Source organism: Aplidium turbinatum, chromosome 2 (genome assembly GCF_918807975.1).
Source record: "Aplidium turbinatum chromosome 2, kaAplTurb1.1, whole genome shotgun sequence".
Lineage (NCBI taxonomy): Eukaryota > Metazoa > Chordata > Ascidiacea > Aplousobranchia > Polyclinidae > Aplidium > Aplidium turbinatum.
This window is the reverse complement of record NC_137473.1, coordinates 34,750,073-34,763,291: the sequence shown is the minus strand read 5'-3', so window position 1 is coordinate 34,763,291 and position 13,219 is coordinate 34,750,073. Positions and strand designations below refer to the sequence as shown.

Here is a 13,219-nt window from a genome sequence, read left to right as displayed (position 1 = left end):
TTGACTCTTCAAGCTCACGTCGGTAGTCTGATGAAAGCTTTTCAGAGACAGTGAATGCGCTGAAATTTTAAAAAGCCTTCTAAACCGTAGCTATAGTTCTCAAATGGCAAGGAATTATCAAGATAAAGTGATTAAGCGTGACGATCGACGCTAAAACTGGTGTGTCCGCCGTGAGACTTAATTTGTCCGCCGAGATAGCTGCTCAGACCGGACACGTTTGTCCGCCGTCAACAAAAACGAATTTCGAGGCCTGGGTGACCCATATTGTTTTTGATTGAATCTAACTTGGAATGGTCAATATTTCTCAATGACTTAAGTTGAATTTCCAAAATATAGAGGAAATGATGCACCCTAGCCTATATTCAGGTTGTCTTATAATAATAACACATGAAATGTTGCAAAGAAGAGTGCATATTCATCTTTTAAATACATACGGTATATACAGTAGGGTGGGTCGATTTCTCCATTTATCATATAAATTTGAACATAGGTGAGACTTTACCTTCTAAACATTTTGTCAAAGTTTAAAATCGTTTTGGGCACAGCAACCCCTTACCCCAATGACCCTCTGTTTCTATAACAGGATTGCCAGATTGGGCGAAAAGTTGCAAAAAAAAAATGTGATTTTACCTCATTTTTTCGCCCAATCTGGCAATTCTGCGCAGTGGGTGAACTTATAATAGTTGTGCGGTTTAACTCATCACAAAAAGCTTTGTGAAACTGACTATTTATCTTATTCATCCGAAAATGATCCAAGTTTCATGGAGAGTGTCTCAACAAGTAGTGCCTACAATACCATACCAATCCCTTGTTGTGCAAGGAAAGCCGATCGAAAGATGGTTTCTGACGAAACAGTTGCTGTTATTGCCACTGCTACTTTGCAGGATGTGTTAGAAGAAGATTTCTCCAGACATCAATTTTGACCCACGGAAAGTGAGACATACCCAAGTCAAGATGAGTACTGGATTGAAACCAACCCAACATGTCGTCAATAATTTTATATCGCTCTATTTCGATGGGAGAAAGGATGAATCATATGTCCTTGATGACTACCACCACAGGAGAAAAATAAAAGAATACCATTACGTTTTACTGACATAACCTGGTGACATCTACATCTCTCATGTCACAACACCAAGTGGTCGTGCAGTTGACATTTGAAAATGTATGATCGACGAGAATATGAACATGGATGGAATTCGAATAACAGGTTGTGACGGACAGCAGTGAACACTGGGAATCGTAATGGAGTAATTGCTAGAATAGAAGATCATATCCATTATCCAGTATGAAGTTCAGTGGAATATATGTTGGCCTATGTTGCCCATCAATGAGTTACCATTGCGGCATCTATCTGGATTATTTGGAAAGACATCTGGTGCAGAAACATTCATAATTGGTGAAATTGACGATATTCTGTAGTCAAACCTTATAGCCGTGGAGATCGCATTGTTTGATAAAATTGTAACTCCCCATTTGCCAAAATTGGACAATTCAAAGAATCTAAGCACAGACCAGATGTACCTTTTGGAAATCTGCCATGCAATCAGTTCTGGGGAATGCTCTGAAACACTCTTACTAATAGGGGCGTGAGACCAGAGGGGGGGGTACCCAAAAAATAGTATATCCAATTTTATTTTGATAGATATACTAAATCTAGGCTGTATACCAAATTTTAGGTCAAAATATTGAAAAACCATTCATTAGGGGCAAAAAATGTGATTTTTGACCCCAGCGAGGGAATTTTTTTCATAAAAATTAATTTTGGATATAAAATCTGACACAGTTGAGGGAATCAGTTGATTTAAAAGTGTATTCCTACTCATTTTTCAGCAATGAATCCATTTTTAATGGTTAAAATCATCTATCTCATGTAGAAAGTGGCCAAAACTTGAATTTTCTTCCAAAAATACTGAAAAAATACCCCTCCAAAAAAAAATTATTGTAAAAATCTTCTTGCTGTGCCCCCCACATCCCAATTCCAGTATTTTAAGCCCTTGTGTGGGATGGTCAGAATAAATGCAAACATTTTGGTGCAAGAAAAAGCTCTTGAAATGGTCAAATGGTGCCATTTATGGCATTATATACATTAGGGTGATTCAGAAATTGATTTTTTTTAATTCAATGGGGCACCCTCTTGTATCGTGTCAATACCTGAAAAAATAATCCTGTCAAATTTTTAGGGCAATCGAAAGCATTTTTAAGGTTGCTACCGACTTTGAAAGCTGCACATAATATACAAATGGATCATTCCCTGTCAACTCAACAGGGTGTGCAAGCTCGACCATCTTAGATTTTCTTGAAATTTACACTAAAGTTTCATATTGATGTATAATGAACACAAAAAAAATTTCAGCTCATTATCTCAAGACGTTTAGAAATTACAGCCCTTCAAAAGTCACCAAGGTCCCTCAAAATGTGTTCGCATGTACAATTGTACATTTTCCTCCATGTTTGGGTCTTCATAACTTTTAATCTAAAGCATTTACAAAGCTGAAATTTGGTATTCTGATTAAGAAGCAGCCTTAGTTTTCATATCTACTACCAAAATTGCTAATTTCCAATTAGTTTTAGATATGATATAGAACTTTTCAAAAATTGAAATTTTTTACATTTGAAAATTTTTTATCAATTTTTGATGTCCGCTATCTCCCAAACCAATAATCACAGAACTACCATTTTGCATATCATTAATCTATACAAGTTGATAATTAACCCCCATGAGACTGACACCAAACAAATGTAAAATTATTGAAGTTTGGAGGGTGTAAAGATGGTTCTTCATTCTTTATTCACACTCATCCTCATGAACGAGCATCTAATCCAGAATTATACCGCCAAGTAGAATCTCAATTGAAGAAAAGGTGGAAAATTTATGCATACTGTTAGGCGGTTCCTATGGCACAGCAATATCATCTGCTCATGTAGCATTGCCTACCAATGAAGACGCATTGGCAATAATCTCGAACCAACCTGCTCTATTTCTCTTTTTGAGGTCAATGAACTTTGCGCTACATTATGGTGGAACGAGATACTGTAGTTTGGTATATTGGATACTTCAAGGAGATGCTTTCAGCCAAAGATTATAGTATTGAACATCTTGTGAGAAAGGACTCTGAAAAGAATGTTTATATACTGGATACATGCAGAAAAACCAGTTGATGACAAAGTTGATGTAGAACAGATCCTTACAAAATGAAAAAAGGCTTATTATTACAGGAAAGTGGGACTTTGGTAGAACAAACAAATTCTGTTTGAAAAATGCCAAAGAAATCGAAGCTCTATTCAACAAAGCAAAACCTACCTTCTAAGTGTATCAATATCATGCACAATTGCTTATCTAAATATCAGTAAATATGAACATAATTCTGATATGCATAAACAATAAACATTCATTATGGCAACACAGAAATATTGGGACACATCAGAGGTGAATATTCTTCTCAAAACACCTGATATAATCCCCTGCTAATCTCTCAATCTCCCCCCACCAATATAATAAACAAAGAAGGAGTCAAATACAAACCTTTGAATTTCCACATGCATTGGGGAAGAACATCCACCCCTGGGACACAACACTGACTATAGTCTATCCTTGTGCTCAATATACTGTGTACATATATATTATGTGAGTTAATTATGTGCTATGCAATGAAGCAAATTTTCAAATTTTCGCGTGTATATAATACCATAAATGGCACCATTTGGCCATTTCAAGAGCTTTTTCACTTTTTCTTGCACCAAAATGTTTGCATTTATTCTGACCATCCCACACGAGGGCTTAAAATACTGGAATTGGGATGTGGGGGGCACAGCAAGAAAATTTTTACAATAATTTTTTTTTCGAGGGGTATTTTTTCAGTATTTTTGGAAGAAAAATCAAGTTTTGGCCACTTTCTACATGAGATAGATGATTTTAACCACCAAAACTGGATTCATTGCTGAAAAATGAGTAGGAAGACACTTTTAAATCAACTGATTCCCTCAACTGTGTCAGATTTTATATCCAAAATTAATTTTTATGAAAAAAATTCCCTCGCTGGGGTCAAAAATCACATTTTTTGCCCCTAATGAATGGTTTTTCAATATTTTGACCTAAAATTTGGTATACGGCCTAGATTTAGTATATCTATCAAAATAAAATTGGATATACTATTTTTTGGGTACCCCCCCCTCTGGTCTCACGCCCCTACAGTCTTACACAGAGATCCTGGGAAATATAATCATTCACAGGAGCAAATCGAATGTGCCGCTATCATGTTAGTCAAACCCATCCATCAGAATCTGTTAAGTCATTGACACGATTCCATTGCAACTGATAGGCCTGTATGGTTTGCCACTAAGATGGCCACAGATATCAGCGATGCTCCAGCAGTACTTTTCCTTATGATACAACTCAGTCGTGGACTTGAGCCAGTAGAAGTGCACTCTGTCATCGACAAATCTATCAAGCAAAATTGTTATGCAGCTCACCCCAAAAACTTGCTATAAGTTATACCATGTTTCATGACAATGGACCTGACATTCGTGAGGTAGCTGTTAGGCGAATTCTGAAAGCTTTCATCTACAATAATACGAAGATCCCATCGCCCTGCTTATCAACTTAATCTTAATGCAAAGGGAAAGGATTATATTGATATGATCGACTGGACACAGATTGACGTTACTGATCCACCATTATTAGCATGTAAGAGTGAGGATGAACTTTAGGATGTAATAAAGTCAGTCCCAGTAAAGTCGTCATACACACCACAGACTCAAGCCGTTGAAAGCATGATTTGTGTAGCCTAGTCGCTGAGGTCAGCCTCAAAACTGTCGGAAAGGAGAAAAGGAACTCTATGATTCATTCTATCTTAGATGCAAGGAAGCAGCGGCCTAGGCTATATTTGAATCAAAGAAAGACTGTGTTGTTTAGTTTAACATCCAGGTGTGATTTTAACTCATTAAATTTCAATTGTGTTTCGTTTTCACTCCAGCCTACCTATTGAATATGATTTACCCTGAAGTAGAAAATTGTATTTTTCCATACCACCTGGGGTAAGTGGTTAAGAGCACACTATCACATTAAAATTTTAACACTTTATTTAGTATGGCAAGCCTCACCTAAATACCAATTTATGCGACAATCCGACAATTTTATGTGAAAATCGACCCACCCTAATATACAGTAAACAAACTAATAAAGTTAATTACTATAATGAAGTTAGCAGTTGGTATCAACAATGATACACACGCAAAAGTAGGCTAACCAAATAACAGTGAAAATGGGTACAAAGAGAAGTGAAAACAATACCAAAAAAATTTTTCTTAATGACTGTATTCAAGTAGGCCTATAAATGTATTGACTGACTGTGTTAGAGTATGAATTAATACAACTATTTAGTTGAATGAGTTTCGCTTTTAGCAGCATGATCGTTGCTTACTTCACAGTGTAGATTCAAACGATCTGTTATAGCCTGATGCTGCGAGTTTGCTGTGGCAATATCAAATTACACTAGCTTTCGGAACACAGTTCCCTAGTCATGTGCTATGACGAATGGTGTTGAAGTCAGTGAGTGGTTCTTTAAAGTGGCTCTTTGGTTTAGCTCTTTGGTAAAGAGCCACTTTCAAGAACCACTCACTGACTTCAACACCATTCGTCATAGCACATGACTAGGGAACTGTGTTCCGAAAGCTAGTGTAATTTGATATTGGGTCATTCCATGTCAACTCAACAGGGTGTGCAAGCTCGACCCTCTTAGATTTTCTTGAAATTCACACTAAAGTTTCATATTGATGTATAATGAACACAAAAAAAATTTCAGTTCATTATTTCAAGACGTTTAGAAATAACAGCCCTTCAAAGTCACCAAGGTCCCTCAAAATGCGTTCGCATGTAAATTTTCCTCCATGTTTGGGTCTTCACAACTTTTCATGTAAAGCATTTACAAATCTGAAATTTGGTATTCTGATTAAGAAGCAGCCCTAGTTTTCATATCTACCATCAAAATTGCTAATTTCAAATTAATTTTAGATATAGAACCTTTCACAAATTGAAATTTTTTACATTTGAAAAAATTACATCAATTTTTGATGTCCGCTATCTCCCAAACCAATAGTCCCAGAACTACCATTTTGCATATCATTATTCTATACTAGTTGGTAATTAACCCCCATGAGACTGACACCAAAAAAATGTGAAATTATTGAAGTTTGGAGGGTGCAAAAATGAAGCGCAAGCAAAAAAGCTCAAAATGCGCCATCTTGTGGTTAATATTTGACCCTGTGGACAGTCATTCAAGAAGTTGAAACTTTTAGAAAAAAATCTTCTTTGCCTAAGCTATAAACAGTTCAAGTTTCAAATATGTAACCCAACTCCTTCAATAGTAAATGCAGCTGTGAAATCATGAGTTTGACCATCACATGCAAAAGTCTTGGGGGTGTGAGGTAGTGTGGCTTACTTGGCAAACATGAAAATGTTTTGAATTTTGCTGAGGACACCCATTTAAATTGTGAAGTTGTCAGAAAAATAACTCCTTCAAAACATTTTTGAATTTGAAATTGATTTAGGGGTGGCCCTCTCCCCCTGAAGTTCTGCGCCCTCCCCCAAAAAAACAAATCTTCATATCTCAAAAACTGCTGGAGCTAGAGATACAGTTTTTGTGTCAAAAGATGCAGAAAACATGATTTCCTATCTGCTTTCTGAACAGTGATTGTGCCTATCTTGAGTAGAAAAGCAGTTATTTAAAAAAAAAATGTTTTGGGTATTCTAGGACAAAACACCGCTGAACAAGTATTGTGGTCCAAGCTATTCAATACACAAAGTTCATAAACTAACTTGTATATAACTGGTTAGTTTCAAGATAAAAATGAAACTAAACAAACAAGCAAGCAAACAAAGAAAAAAAGTCAAATGAATCAGTAATAGGTCACAACTCGCAGCTATAACTAAGTCAAAACAGGAGAGTTGTATTGTTTCATGTTTTTGTGAATCTCTGCTATTTACTGTTGACTTTTTAAGATCATAGCATGCATAACCATCACAACGGGTAGATGGCTTTTCCGTGTTTCAGCATAATTATTTTTAAATGCCTTGCTCAATAGCACATTGAGTTGGTAACAGTAAAATAAAGCAGCACTAACACAACAAAGCAAGTATGGTACTGTAGTTAGCAAAGCACATTCAACAGTATGAGGCAAAGAATATTGCACAGCAAAATAATATAACTCCATAAGTGTACAGGATATATTTGTCAAAGGACATCCCCGGCCAGGGATAAAAAAAAAAAATTAACACTGAGATTTGCAAGTCAGAACATCTTACATAAGACTTAAACACTGGAAGCAAAGTAACGGACACAAAAGATTGTGGCAAGTCATTACAATTCATTTGCAGTGTGATGGCAAAATAATCATAATTCGATCATAGTCCATTGTGTTTAATCTGTACTGTCTGCCACCATGCCCTTGCAACTGTAGAGGACTTATTATACACAAAATATCCAGGAATGGAACCCAGTACTCATTTGTGAGTTTTGAGAGCATCTTCTGATGTGATGCTGCTACTACCTATTGCTGATTCATTTGGTTTTTTTTTCTTTGTTTGCTTGCTTATTTGTTTAGTTTCATTTTTACCTTGAAACTAACCAGCTATACAAGTTAGTTTATGAACTTTGTGCATTGAATAACTTGGACCAAAATACTTGTTCAGCGCTGCTTTGTGCTGGAATACCCGAAACAGGTTTTTTGAAATAACTGCTTTTCTACTCAAGATAGGCACAATCACTGTTCAGAAAGCAGATAGGAAATCATGTTTTCTGCATCTTTTGACACAAAAACTGTATCTCTAGCTCCAGCAGTTTTTGAGATATGAAGATTTGGTATTTTGGGGAAGGGCGCAGAACTTCAGGGGGAGAGGGCCACCCCTAAATCAATTTCAAATTCAAAAATGTTTTGAAGCAGTTATTTTTTTTGACAACTTCACAATTTAAATGGGTGTCCTCAGCAAAATTCAAAACATTTTCATGTTTGCCAAGTAAGCCACACTACCTCACACCCCCAAGACTTTTGCATGTGATGGTCAAACTCATGATTTCACAGCTGCATTTACTATTGAAGGAGTTGGGTTACATATTTGAAACTTGAACTGTTTATAGCTTAGGCAAAGAAGATTTTTTTCTGAAAGTTTTAACTTCCTGAATGACTGTCCACAGGGTCAAATATTAACCACAAGATGGCGCATTTTGAGCTTTTTTGCTTGCGCTTCATCTTTGCACCCTCCAAACTTCAATAATTTCACATTTTTTTAGTGTAAGTCTCATGGGGGTTAATTACCAACTAGTATAGAATAATAATATGCAAAATGGTAGTTCTGGGACTATTGGTTTGGGAGATAGCGGACATCAAAAATTGATGTAATTTTTTCAAATGTAAAAAATTTCAATTTTTGAAAGGTTCTATATCTAAAACTAATTTGAAATTAGCAATTTCGATGGTAGATATGAAAACTAGGGCTGCTTCTTAATCAGAATACCAAATTTCAGATTTGTAAATGCTTTACATGAAAAGTTGTGAAGACCCAAACATGGAGGAAAATTTACATGCAAACACATTTTGAGGGACCTTGGTGACTTTGAAGGGCTGTAATTTCTAAACGTCTTGAGATAATGAGCTGACATTTTTTTGTGTTCATTAGCCTATACATCAATATGAAACTTTAGTGTGAATTTCAAGAAAATCTAAGAGGGTCGAGCTTGCACTTTTCCAAAAACCTGTTGAGTTGACATGGAATGACCCTATTGCCAAAAAGAACCCGCAGCATCAGGCTATAACAGATCGTTTGAATCTACACTGTGAAGTGATAAACTATTACCAGGCCTACTTTTGGTGTTTTCAGTTTTTACTCAGTCCTTTCAAGCAGGCGCTATTTTTGCACCGACGTTTTTATTTCTCACTACTTTTGCAGGGCATAGTATATTTTGATATTTCAATAAACCCACAGGATTTCACTTTGAGTATTGCAGTAACAAATAATTTCTTTGTTTTGTTTCTGAACATCAACCTATCCTGTTTCAAGATAATTTGCAGATGCTTGATATTTGTCACATTAAAAACAGGGAAAGCAGCTGACTCGACGACTCTTTCGCAGCATCCTGTTTGTTTTGGTGCTATTTTATTCGAATTGTTTATAATTGCACCGTAAGGTACTATTCTCGCCAGTGCTTCCACTTTTGACAAATAATAAATCCTCTTCAGTTTCCTTTTTATCCTGAAAAATCCCTTTTTTCTCAATCGGAAATCCTTTAAAATTTCCTTCATAAGCGAGGTTATTTTTGACGTTATTTAAGTTAAAAAAAAAATGCCAATGCAACTTTAAAGTTATTTTAATCTCACCTAAGTTACGTTTTAACCTGAAAGAACAAAAAATCAGTGAATTGAAGAAGTGGTATAGTATTCAAATCGCTACAAAAAACAAAACCTTGCAGGCAGTAGCATGGCTGATTTAGTTGACAAACCCAATCTGATAACATAAAGTTGCTGAATAAATTACAAAGGTTAGCTTGATTTTTTTTCAGTAGCAACGGTATGTCGAAGCCACGCTGTTTTATTAGAACAGTACCGTAGGCTACACAAAAGCAGCACATATTTTACAATAACATGGTTTACTTCCTTTGTTCACTGTCCAGCCAAAAAACCGCTTGTCAGTTAGTCGGTTCTAGGATATTTACCACCGTCCTGGAGTCTTTGGACATCATTTACCAATTACTACTCTCATCTTTCCCACACGGACTCTTCAACCTATCCCTAACACCGAAAATATACAGGTGGTAAATGTGCAGTAACGAATTATCCATCGACTAACAAATTTATTTTTGAGTTTAGTTCGGTTTTCCTTGATGCGCTAACTTGTTCAACTCTACAAGGCTAGGTTATCTCTTTTTTCTCCTTGTCAGTAACGTCTTCACAATCATCTGAGACTGATGAAAACTTTAGGATACTAGGCCTATTCATGATACTGACTCAGTCTGACTATGTACACCATACGGTACAATTATAGGCTACATGTCGTATACACAGCCTAGCTAGCTCTATTATGGGTGCAACCTAATTCGTATCCTGAACACTTGGTATAATACCCTCATTTCATAGTGACCGTACCCTGAAAACTAACTCACTCACTGCACTCATGTCAAATTCCCAAAATGGCGAGAATAGAAATCAAGTGACGGACAGGCGAGAATGGGAAAGAGAGTAAGAGGAGGTTTCGGATGGCGAGTGACGACGGAAACCAGCTGATCATCGTTATTCCAGTCGTTTTTAGAACTTTTGAATGGAAATATTAATAAAATTTTCTTTATAATAATATTGTTAAAAACAACAATTCCCTTTTCAAGACAAAATTTCCTTGGAAAATTGTTAAAAATCCCTTCTGATCTTCATTTTCCTTTTTTATCCTTCGAAGCGTTGAAAAATCCCTTTTTCGGGATAAAATCCTTCAAAGTGGAAGCACTGATTCTCGCAACAGACGAATTCCAAATCCCAATTCACTCTCTCACACAAAGAAAATAAGTTTTATTTTTTGGCGTTGCCAGATATATTATTTCAACAAGATCATTAAGCTTGCATTGCATACAAGAAAACGCAATTAAAAAAAAGGTTTTTGTCAAAGAATTGCTTATGCGTATGATCAATGTATTTTTTTCAGCAAAGTACTTATTTCAATAATTGAAGCTAAAGAATTGCGTTTTACCAGATTTGTGGTGTTTGTTTTATTCGGTTGTTTGTGTATTAAATACCAGCACAAAAAAAGAAAAAAGTTAGTTTCAATTGGAAAAAAAATTTAATCTGTCTAGTAAAAAAAAAACACCAGTTGCAAAAAAAGATGTCAGCAATACATTATTCATGCAAAAAAGCATGCTTGGCAACATTATAAAAGGCACGAGATAGCCCAAGGGGATTGCACAAATGCCTGCAGTTAGCATGTTTCCTTGATTACTTTTGCACTCCTTTTGTCACGTGTACTCCGCGAGGCAGTACTCTGTTCTATTCGTATCATTTCATTCTGGCAGGCTAGCGAACAACAGCTTCTTTTGTTCTAGTTCTAGTGTTGAGTTTAATATCTTACGTTGTGTATTTTGTTGCAGAAATTGCGATTCAATCATTTTTCTTTTGTTAATACATTTAAGAAAAATAACCGTCTTTGTTCATGATCGAATCGCAATAGGATAAGGTTAATCTAAAGAAATTTGTGGAATGGTGGTGATAACATGCGCCTTTCCCAAATGTAATTTTGAAACAGCCGACGTGCCCGAAGCGGTTGCTTGTGTGGTGCTGCAAAGTCACACGTACAGTCATGCTGATACGACGCGCAACGTTCCAGCGCCCGTAAACCTTGGTCCGAAGCTTATTCGACCTACTGTAGACATTGGAGTTTCTCCGGAAGAATGGAACGTGTTCACCAGAAGATGGAAGGCTTTCAAAGAAGGTTGCAGAATTTCTGATGAAGCAGCTTCAGCCCAGTTATTCCAATGTACCGGCCAAGCCCTAGGGGACAGCCTTCTCCAAGCTGACGCTGAAACAGTGAGTAAACCTGTAGATGAACTTTTGCTTGCAATGCAACAACTGGCCGTTATACCTGTCGCCACAGGGGTGTTACGAACAGAGTTTATGGCTATGCACCAAATGCGCGATGAAAAATTTCGCGCTTTTGCAGCTCGTGCTCGAGGAAAAGCGGATATATGTGCATTCACTACTAAATGTTCTTGCGGCCTGAAAGTCAGTTATACAGATCACATGATCCGAGACACACTACTCAGTGGAATTTCTGACAATGAGATTCGTCGCGACATGATGGGAATGGACAAAGTATTGTCGATTCCCATTAACGATATCATCGCCCTTGTCGAGAATAAAGAAATGGCTCGCAATGCGGTACCATCTCATGACGTTTCGGCAGTGTCGACTTTCAAGCGCAAGAAAAGCCAAAGCCCTATTCCAAGAGACCGTGGACACACCCAGGCAGCACCCTCCTCTCCCAATTGGTCAAAACAAACTCACTGCCCTAAATGCAATAGATTATTCAATCGTTACAGAGAAGGCCCCAGAGGTTGGAACACTACGCCTTATTCCCTTTGTCTCGAATGCTTTCGGTCATCTCGTCATAAAAGCAAATGGGGCGCTCCTCCTAAAGATCCCAGTAAACATTGATTGTTGGGGCAACATTGGCAAGAAGTTGGCCGCAACATTGGCAAGATGCAGACGCCAACGTTGGCAAGATGTTTTATGCACCATTTGGATGCATCTGGCCAGCGTTGGCGTCTGCATCTTGCCGCCGTTGGCTTCTGCATCTTGCCAACATTGGATTATGCATCTTGCCAACGCTGGCTTCTGCATTTTGCCAACGTTGGCTTCTGCATCTTGCCAACATTGGCAAAATGTTTTATGCACCATTTGGATGCATCTGGCCAGCGTTGGCGTCTGCATCTTGCCAACGCTGGCTTCTGCATCTTGCCAACGTTGGCTTCTGCATCTTGCCAACATTGGCTTCTGCATCTTGCCAACGTTGGCAAAATGTTTTATGCACCATTTGGATGCATCTGACCAGCGTTGGCGTCTGCATCTTGCCACCGTTGGCGTCTGCATTTAGCCAACGTCGACTTCTGCATCTAGCCAACGTTGGCTTCTGTATCTTGCCAACGTTGGCAAAATGTTTTATGCACCATTTTGCTTCATCTTGCCAACGTTGGCATCTGTGTCTGGCCAACGTTGGCAAGATGGCTTGTACACCATTTTGCTTCATCTGGCGCCTAAATTCTGGTTGACTTTTATGCATCATGATGCTACTTCTGACCTATTGACTATTGTGATGCCCGCGCTTTGACCAAGGTTGGACATGCGAAGCAAGCTGGTGCATAAAACATCTGAACAGCATTGGCATCTACATTTGCCAAACGTCTCTGTACCTAAACCTCGCTCATCACCAAAAGTTTATTGTTGAACCTAGCTAATCCTTGGGCGAAAGAACAGCAGCAACATGGATTTATAAGCAACACTACTCCCTTTGTGACAAAGCAAAGTAACAGCCGAGCTTCGTATATTTTCACATTTATTAGAAACAAGCCACATCAAATCGTATTGATAGATGGAGATTCATTGCACATCAGCAGCTTTTTCTTGCGCATCTTTATCATTCTGAATTCCTGCAAATGAAACAAAAATATTTAATTCAAGAGGGCTGTTT

General features: G+C 37.5%; 1 protein-coding gene across 1 annotated transcript in view; it reads right to left on the bottom strand.

Moving 5' to 3' along the window:
• The window catches only part of LOC145788060 (lysosome-associated membrane glycoprotein 1-like), a 50,612-nt gene that overhangs the window by 22,941 nt on the left and 14,452 nt on the right, over positions 1-13,219 (bottom strand). The gene's annotated exons all lie outside the window — the stretch shown is intronic.